Raw genomic sequence first — 10,831 nt, forward strand, 5'->3', positions numbered from 1 at the left:
TTTTCAAAGAAATGGAACAAATAATGCTAAAATTTATATGGAACCAGAAAAGACCTCGAATAGCCAAAGAGATATTGAAAAAGAAAGCCAACGTTGGTGGCATCACAATTCCGGACTTCAAGCTCTATTACAAAGCTGTCGTCATCAAGACAGCATGGTACTGGCACAAAAACAGACACATAGATCAATGGAACAGAATAGAGAGCCCAGAAATAGACCCTCAACTCTATGGTCAACTCATCTTCGACAAAGCAGGAAAGAATGTCCAATGGCAAAAAGACAGCCTCTTCAATAAATGGTGCTGGGAAAATTGGACAGCCACATGCAGAAAAATAAAATTGGACCATTTCCTTACACCACACACAAAAATAGACTCAAAATGGATGAAGGACCTCAATGTGCGAAAGGAATCCATCAAAATCCTTGAGGAGAACACAGGCAGCAACCTCTTTGACCTCAACCGCAGCAACATCTTCCTAGGAACAACGCAAAAGGCAAGGGAAGCAAGGGCAAAAATGAACTATTGGGATTTCATCAAGATCAAAAGCTTTTGCACAGCAAAGGAAACAGTTAACAAAATCAAAAGACAACTGACAGAATGGGAGAAGATATTTGCAAATGACATATCAGATAAAGGACTAGTGTCCAGAATCTATAAAGAACTTAGCAAACTCAACACCCAAAGAACAAATAATCCAATCAAGAAATGGGCAGAGGACATGAACAGACATTTCTGCAAAGAAGACATCCAGATGGCCAACAGACACATGAAAAAGTGCTCCATATCACTCGGCATCAGGGAAATACAAATCAAAACCACAATGAGATATCACCTCACACCAGTCAGAATGGCTAAAATCAACAAGTCAGGAAATGACAGATGCTGGCGAGGATGCGGAGAAAGGGGAACCCTCCTACACTGTTGGTGGGAATGCAAGCTGGTGCAGCCACTCTGGAAAACAGCATGGAGGTTCCTCAAAATGTTGAAAATAGAACTGCCCTATGACCCAGCAATTGCACTATTGGGTATTTACCCTAAGGATACAAACGTAGTGATCCAAAGGGGCACATGCACCCGAATGTTTATAGCAGCAATGTCCACAATAGCCAAACTATGGAAAGAACCTAGATGTCCATCAACAGATGAGTGGATCAAGAAGATGTGGTATATATACACAATGGAATACTATGCAGCCATCAAAAGAAATGAAATCTTGCCATTTGCGACAACATGGATGGAACTAGAGCGTATCATGCTTAGCGAAATAAGTCAAGCAGAGAAAGACAACTATCATATGATCTCCCTGATATGAGGAAGTGGTGATGCAACATGAGGGCTTAAGTGGGTAGGAGAAGAATCAATGAAACAAGATGGGATTGGGAGGGAGACAAACCATAAGTGACTTTTAATCTCACAAAACAAACTGAGGGTTGCTGGGGGGAGGGGGTTTGGGAGAAGGGGGTGGGATTATGGACATTGGGGAGGGTATGTGCTTTGGTGAGTGCTGTGAAGTGTGTAAACCTGGTGATTCACAGACCTGTACCCCTGGGGATAGAGTATTATGCCTCCATCAGAAAGGATGAATACCCAACTTTTGTAGCAACATGGACGGGACTGGAAGAGATTATGCTGAGTGAAATAAGTCAAGCAGAGAGAGTCAATTATCATATGGTTTCACTTATTTGTGGAGCATAACAAATAGTATGGAGGACATGGGGACTTAGAGTGGAGAAGGGAGTTGGGGGAAATTGGAAGGGGAGGTGAACCATGAGAGACTATGGACTCTGAAAAACAATCTGAGGGTTTTGAAGGGACGGGGGGTGAGAGGTTGGGGTACCAGGTGGTGGGTATTATAGAGGGCACAGATTGCATGGAGCACGGGGTGTGGTGCAAAAATAATGAATACTGTTATGCTGGAAATAAAAAAAATAATAATAAAAAAAAAAAAAAAAGAAAGCCTGAACAGACCCATAACCAGTAAGGAGATTGAAACAGTCATTAAAATCTCCAAACAAACAAAAGCCCAGGGCCAGACGGCTTCCCGGGGGAATTCTACCAAACATTTAAAGAAGAACTAATTCCTATTCTCCTGAAACTGTTCCAAAAAATAGAAATGGAAGGAAAACTTCCAAACTCATTTTATGAGGCCAGCATCACCTTGATCCCAAAACCAGACAAGGATCCCACCAAAAAAGAGAGCTATAGACCGATATCCTTGATGAACACAGATGCGAAAATACTCAACAAAATACTAGCCAATAGGATTCAACAGTACATTAAAAAGATTATTCACCACGACCAAGTGGGATTTATTCCAGGGCTGCAAGGTTGGTTCAACATCCGCAAATCAGTCAGTGTGATACAACACATCAATAAAAGAAAGAACAAGAACCATATGATACTCTCAATAGATGCTGAAAAAGCATTTGACAAAGTACAGCATCCCTTCCTGATCAAAACTCTTCAAAGTGTAGGGATAGAGGGCACATACCTCAATATCATCAAAGCCATTTATGAAAAACCCACCGCAAATATCATTCTCAATGGAGAAAAACTGAAAGCTTTTCCGCTAAGGTCATGTCCATTATCACCACTGCTATTCAACATAGTACTAGAGGTCCTAGCCTCAGCAATCAGACAACAAAAGGAAATTAAAGGCATCCAAATCGGCAAAGAAGAAGTCAAATTATCACTCTTCGCAGATGATATGATACTATATGTGGAAAACCCAAAAGACTCCACTCCAAAACTGCTAGAACTTATACAGGAATTCAGTAAAGTGTCAGGATATAAAATCAATGCACAGAAATCAGTTGCATTTCTCTACACCAACAGCAAGACAGAAGAAAGAGAAATTAAGGAGTCAATCCCATTTACAATTGCACCCAAAACCATAAGATACCTAGGAATAAACCTAACCAAAGAGACACAGAATCTATACTCAGAAAACTATAAAGTACTCATGAAAGAAATTGAGGAAGACACAAAGAAATGGAAAAATGTTCCATGCTCCTGGATTGGAAGAATAAATATTGTGAAAATGTCTATGCTACCTACAGCAATCTACACATTTAATGCAATTCCTATCAAAGTACCATCCATCTTTTTCAAAGAAATGGAACAAATAATGCTAAAATTTATATGGAACCAGAAAAGACTTCGAATAGCCAAAGGGATATTGAAAAAGAAAGCCAACGTTGGTGGCATCACAATTCCGGACTTCAAGCTCTATTACAAAGCTGTCATCAAGACAGCATGGTACTGGCACAAAAACAGACACATAGATCAATGGAACAGAATAGAGAGCCCAGAAATAGACCCTCAACTCTATGGTCAACTCATCCTCGACAAAGCAGGAAAGAATGTCCAATGGCAAAAAGACAGCCTCTTCAATAAATGGTGCTGGGAAAATTGGACAGCCACATGCAGGAAAATGAAATTGGACCATTTCCTTACACCACACACAAAAATAGACTCAAAATGGATGAAGGACCTCAATGTGCGAAAGGAATCCATCAAAATCCTTGAGGAGAACACAGGCAGCAACCTCTTCGACATCTGCTGCAGCAACATCTTCCTAGGAACAACGCCAAAGGCAAGGGAAGCAAGGGCAAAAATGAACTATTGGGATTTCATCAAGATCAAAAGCTTTTGCACAGCAAAGGAAACAGTTAACAAAATCAAAAGACAACTGACAGAATGGGAGAAGATATTTGCAAATGACATATCAGATAAAGGACTAGTGTCCAGAATCTATAAAGAACTTAGCAAACTCAACACCCAAAGAACAAATAATCCAATCAAGAAATGGGCAGAGGACATGAACAGACATTTCTGCAAAGAAGACATCCAGATGGCCAACAGACACATGAAAAAGTGCTCCATATCACTCGGCATCAGGGAAATACAAATCAAAACCACAATGAGATATCACCTCACACCAGTCAGAATGGCTAAAATCAACAAGTCAGGAAATGACAGATGCTGGCGAGGATGCGGAGAAAGGGGAACCCTCCTACACTGTTGGTGGGCATGCAAGCTGGTGCAGCCACTCTGGAAAACAGCATGGAGGTTCCTCAAAATGTTGAAAATAGAACTGCCCTATGACCCAGCAATTGCACTATTGGGTATTTACCCTAAGGATACAAACGTAGTGATCCAAAGGGGCACATGCACCTGAATGTTTATAGCAGCAATGTCCACAATAGCCAAACTATGGAAAGAACCTAGATGTCCATCAACAGATGAATGGATCAAGAAGATGTGGTATATATACACAATGGAATACTATGCAGCCATCAAAAGAAATGAAATCTTGCCATTTGCGACAACATAGATGGAACTAGAGCGCATCATGCTTAGCGAAATAAGTCAAGCAGAGAAAGACAACTATCATATGATCTCCCTGATATGAGGAAGTGGTGATGCAACATGGGGGCTTAAGTGGGTAGGAGAAGAATAAATGAAACAAGATGGGATTGGGAGGGAGACAAACCATAAGTGACTCTTAATCTCACAAAACAAACTGAGGGTTTCTGGGGGGAGGGAGTCTGGGAGAAGGGGGTGGGATTATGGACATTGGGGAGGGTATGTGCTTTGGTGAGTGCTGTGAAGTGTGTAAACCTGGTGATTCACAGACCTGTACCCCTGGGGATAAAAATATATGTTTATAAAAAATAAAAATTTAATTAAAAAAAAAAAGAATAACAAACCCAAAGTTAATGATAGTGGTTACCTCTGGGGAAGGAGAAATTGGAATGGAATTAAGAATTCAAGAGTTCTCTCAGCTGTAACTGTAATGTTTTATTTAAATACACACACATATACAAGGATAACATTTTTTAAATTTATTTTATTTTCAGCATAACGGTATTCATTATTTTTGCACCACAACCAGTGCTCCATGCAATCCGTGCCCTCTCTAATACCCACCACCTGGTTCCCCCAACCTCCCACCCTCCTGCCACTTCAAACCCCTCAGATTGTTTTTCAGAGCAAGGATAACATTTTAAGATTTAATAAAACTGAGTAGTAGATACGAAATTATTTTTATTCTATGTGCCAGTCCTTATATTTTTAATCACACTTGTAAAAATGACAGAGAACATCTATTCATGTGGTTCTATGTATAGCTAGAGTGATACTTCTTTTACATAGTAGTCCACTGTAGGTATCTGCCAGGTTTTATTTATGCAGTTGCCCAAGTGATGAAGACTTAACTCCATACTGCTACTCCATATCCACTGTAATGAATAGCCTTGTGTATATTTCTCTATAGAACTTAAGATATATTCTCTGAGAAACAAACTGAGGGTTTTGGAGGGGAGGGGTGTGGGGGGTTGGGTGAGCCTGGTGGTGGGTATTATGGAGGACATGAATTGCATGGAGCACTGGGTGTGGTGCATAAACAATGAATCTTGGAACAGTGAAAAAATAAAATAAAATTTTTTTAAAAAAGATATATTCTCTAGGGGCTGGGTGGCTCGGTCAGTTAAGTGTCTGCCTTTACCTCAGGTCATGATTCCAGGATCCTGGGATCAAGCCCCGGGTCAGACTCCCTACTCAACAGGGAGTCTGCTTCTCCCTCTGGCCCTCCCCCCCCTACTCCTCCCCTCAAATAAATAAATAAAATCATTAAAAAAAAGAAAATACATTCTCTAATATGCCCAGGAATGATATTGCTAGGTAATAGGAGAGATGATCTATCTAAGATCTACACAGATAGATGATAGGTGATAGATGATAGATAGATGTATAGATGAATGGATGGATGGATGGGCAGATGGACAGATGTATATGTGTGTATATATTATACATATATGTATATAAATACAACCAGGGAATCAAGAGAGCAATCTATTGGTACTTGGCAGAATTTTACACATACATATACATATATCTAAATATATAGATATATTTAATTTTAATTTTGCTATATATAGTTCATTTTAATTTTTAAAAGTGTATCTCTATCCAAATATAAAAATATATCTCTATATGTTTAATTTTAATTTTTCTATATAGAGTTAATTTTAATATTTGTCATGTCCTGATAGACTGTTCTTCTGATTGTCTCTTCAAGTTTATATTCTCATCACAGTACATGATACTTCTCCCTTTCTCTATTCTCACCAGAACTTGGCATCATCAGGTATAGTTTGGCAATCTGATCGATGTAAAGATCATCTCATCACTTCTCTGATTTACCAGTAAGGTTTAACATTTCTTTGTATCTACTTAACAATCTGGGCTTCTCCTTATGAAATTTCCATCTCATAGACTTCACCCATCTTTGTTCTAGATTTCCTTTCTACCTTTCTTTGGAAGAAGCTTCTTACTGTCTAGATATTAATCTTTTAATTAATTCCTAAAATAATGTTTCTATGAACATTTGTGTCCAGGTTTTTGAGGAAACATAAGTTCTCATCTCTCTAGGATAAGTGCCCAGGAGTGCAACTGCTGGGTTGTAGAGTGCTTGTGTGTTTAGTTTTATAAGAAACTGCCAAACTACTTTTCAGACTGACTGTAACATTTTACATTCTCACTAGCAAAGTATGAGTCATCCAGTTTCTCAACATCCTCACCAGAATTTGGTGTTGTCACTTTTTTTTAGCTATTCTGACAAATGTGGTTCAATGGGCCTTTCCCTAATGGTGTCTTGTGTTGAACATCTTTTCAGGTGCTTATTTGCCATCTGTGTATCCTCTTCAGTAAAAACCTGTTTATATCTTTTGCTCATTTCCCAATTGTAATTTTTTAACTGTTGAGTTTTTGAGAAATCTTTATACATTCTAGATACTAGTCCTTTGTCCTTTTCACCAGTTTGAACAAAGTATAAAAACCTTACTCCCTTGAAAGATCCACTAAATAAAATCTGTAATTGCCTTCTGACATTTTGTGCAGCAAGCCCACAGGGAAAGACAGGTGTCACTTTTCTAACTAGGATGATTGACAAGGATTAGCATGAAGACTTATGCTTGCTATTCCATGTAGGGGCAGGAGATAATATGTCTTAAAGCTAGAGCTTCACTTGGGTATTTCTTAGTGCTTCTATGAACAGTAATGAATGCTAATGAGCAATTTCAGTCACCCACCACAAAAAAAGGAGAGTAAGGAAGAGCTCAAACCCTTCTGGCATGAAGGCCTTATATATTCCACCAGGCATCAACACAGGCCTGCCAAACTGGTAGCGAAGGTGAGAGGAATATAGAAAGAGTATCGGAGAGTAGAGATGACAAACTTTATTTATAACTTTAAGACAATCTACAGTAAGGGGGACTGTATCTTGTTTCACTACTCTTTTGCTTAAAACTTTCCAGCTAATACTGGCCAACACCTTGAAGGATATTGAGTTGTATACCTACCCTACTTAGGAATAAGGCTTGGTGCATTTTAACAACAACTGGAGCCCCCATATTATAGAATGAGAGATGAATGAAATGGGAAGCTTACGGATCTGAGTGAAAATGCATGGATTATCTTACATACAAATCTGGTGCACTTCTTCAGTGATAATACAGGGAACTAAATTCATGAATTTTATATTACATTTTTTAAAGATTTTATTATTTATTTATTTGTCGGGGGGGGGGGGCACAAGCAGGGGGAGTGGCAGAGGAAGAAGGAGGCTCCCTGCTGAACGAGGAGCCCGAGGTGGGACTCGACTCGGACCCTGAGATCATAACCTGAGTTGAAAGCAGATGCCTAACAAACTGAGCCACCCACATGTCCCTGAAATTCTTGAATTTTAAATGTTGTATGTGCCTTACATTCTCAGAATAAACACTACTTGGTCATGATGTATTATTCTTTTTATACAAACTTTCAATTTGCTAAGTTCTATTTGATAATACTTTGCGGAGGATCTCTGCTGCTTTGAAATTCTTTATTTTACTGTTTTCTGCCATTATCTTTCTTCCCTTTCTTTGTTCCTTTAAGATTACTCTTGTTGCTCTGTCTCCCATTTTATTAATTTGAATACTCAGATCCTTTGTTCCAGCTGCAGTTCTTTCCTGGTGAGTTTATTTAAAACTAAAGCTATCTTTTTTATTACTGCTTTTGATTTATAGTTTGTTTCTCTTTATTATTTCTTTATTGTTTTCAATTATTCCATAATTTCTCTCACAATTTTCTTTTGAACCCAAAGTTTATTTAGTATACTTCACCTCATATTTAGTAACACCTTCTTAAATTTCTAGATATTTGGTAATTTTAAAGCTTTTCTTTAATTATTAATTTCTAACCTTAGAGCATTACAGTTAGAGAAAATATTTACATGCATCATAGTTCATATGTGGAAAACACATACATATTTCTTTTTTAGAATTTACTGAGAATTGGAGTGCCTAGGGGCTCAGCCAATTAAACATCTGCTTCCAGCTCAGGTTGTGATCCCAAAGTCCTGGGATCAAGCCCTGCATCAGGCTCCCTACTTGGCAGGAAGCCTGCTTCTCCCTCTCCCACTCCCGCTGCTTGTGTTCCCTTTCTCACTGTGTCTCTTTGTTAAATAAATAAACAATATCTTAATTTTTAAAAAACATTTTGATTATTTATTTGACACAGACAGAGAGATCACAAGTAGGCAGAGAGTCAGGCAGAGAGAGAGGCAGAAGCAGGCTCCCTGCTGAGCAGAGAGCCCGATGTGGGGCTTGATCCCAGGGCCCTGAGATCATGACCTGAGCTGAAGGCAGAGGCTTAACCCACTGAGCCACCCAGGTACCCCAATAAAATCTTAATTTAAAAAAAAAGAACTTACTGAGACTTTCTTCATAGCATCATACATACTGATACCTTATTTTTTATTAAAAGGATGGGAATTCCTGTTAGGTGCTGATATAATATGAATAAGAAACTCAAGCTTAAATCATTTCCATTTGCTGTATTTTCTTCTGATTTTTTCTTTCCCACTGTTTCCCATTTAAGAGGACTTTTTTTTCCCCTGAGATTGGTTTGAAAGTTACACATCTATTTTGAAAGCTAAGATGCTTTCCCTTAACTTAAAACACATGATCTTAATTCATATCCATGGATCTCTTAAATACTTCTTTATTTTGCCCAAGAGAGACAAGTTATTTTTTTTCTACTTTGTGGCCTTTTATTTGAAAAATAATTACATATTTTTCTTAATTAGTTAAATACATTTTTTGCCATAAAAGTATTTACTAAATAAATAATAATGTTTTCAATAACAAACCTATTTCAGAAATTGAGGCAAATTTGTATAATATATCTGATTATCTATATGTTAAGATGTCAATATGGGTCATTTTTTAAAATTTATTTTTTATTTTCAGCATAACAGTATTTATTATTTTGGCACCACACCCAGTGCTCCATGCAATCCATGCCCTCTATAATACCCGCTACCTGGTAACCCGACCTCCCACCCCCTCCCCCTTCAAAATCCTCAGATTGTTTTTCAGAGTCCATAGTCTCTCATGGTTCACCTCCCCTTCCAATTTACCCCAACTCCCTTCTCCTCTCTATCTCACCATGTCCTCCATGCTATTTGTTATGCTCCACAAATAAGTGAAACCATATGATAATTGACTCTCTCTGCTTGACTTATTTCACTCAGCATAATCTCTTTCAGTCCCATCCATGTTGCTACAAAAGTTGGGTATTCATCCTTTCTGATGGAGGCATAATACTCCATGGTGTATATGGACCACATCTTCCTCAGCCACATGAAAAAATGTTCATCATCACTAGCCATCAGGGAGATTCAAATTAAAACTACATTGAGATATCACCTTACACCAGTTAGAATGGCCAAAATTAGCAAGACAGGAAACAACATGTGTTAGAGGGGATGTGGAGAAAGGGGAACCCTCTTAATCTGTTGGTGGGAATGCAAGTTGGTGCAGCCTCTTTGGAGAACAGTGTGGAGATTCCTCAAGAAATTAAAACTAGAACTTCCCTATGACCCTGCCATTGCACTCCTGGGTATTTACCCCAAAGATACAGATGTCGTGAAAAGAAGGACCATCTGTACCCCAATGTTTATAGCAGCAATGTCCACGGTCGCCAAACTGTGGAAAAAACCAAGATGCCCTTCAATGGACAAATGGAGAGACAAGTTATTTATCATGCTCTCCTGTCCTTATATTCCCCCACTAACATCTACTACAGAGAGTTGACACTGTTTAGCATTTTAGAATTTTATTTCAGGTGTTTTTTTTTTTTAAACATGTAAGCAAATATTTGGATGGATATTAATTTTTATATTTAAGGTTATTTTCTTTAATACTTTTCAAATTTTATTCATCTTCCTATAACCACTATGTGATTGACACACCTGAATTTAATCTTCTTATTGTTCCTTTGTAATCCTCTCTCTCTCTTTAGAAACTTAAGATGTTCTCCTTGGGGGTGCCTGGATGACTCAGTGGTTAAGCATCTGCCTTAGGCACAGGCCATGATCTCAGGGTCCTGGGATTGAGCCCTGCATCGGGCTCTCTACTCAGCAGGGAACCTGCTTCCCTCTCTCTCTGCCTGCCTCTGCCTACTTGTGATCTCTCTCTGTGTCAAGTAAATAAACAAACAAAATCTTAAAAAAAAAAAAAAAGATGTTCTCTTTGTGGTGTTCTTTAATTCCACTATAATGAATTTAGAGATACTTTTAATTACCTTTGCTTGGAACTTCATAGGCTCTTTCATTAGAAGAATGAAACGAAGTCCTTGAAATATTTCCTTCCATCCACTTTTTCTGTTTTTTTTTTTTATAAGACTCCTATTTTCTAGATGTTGGCACTTTTATTTATATTCTCTATCTCTAACTCCCCACCCCCCCTTATTCTTCCATATTTCTATTCTTCACTGCTTTCTGCC

This window comes from Mustela erminea, chromosome 18 (genome assembly GCF_009829155.1).
Source record: "Mustela erminea isolate mMusErm1 chromosome 18, mMusErm1.Pri, whole genome shotgun sequence".
In the NCBI taxonomy this organism is placed as follows: domain Eukaryota; kingdom Metazoa; phylum Chordata; class Mammalia; order Carnivora; family Mustelidae; genus Mustela; species Mustela erminea.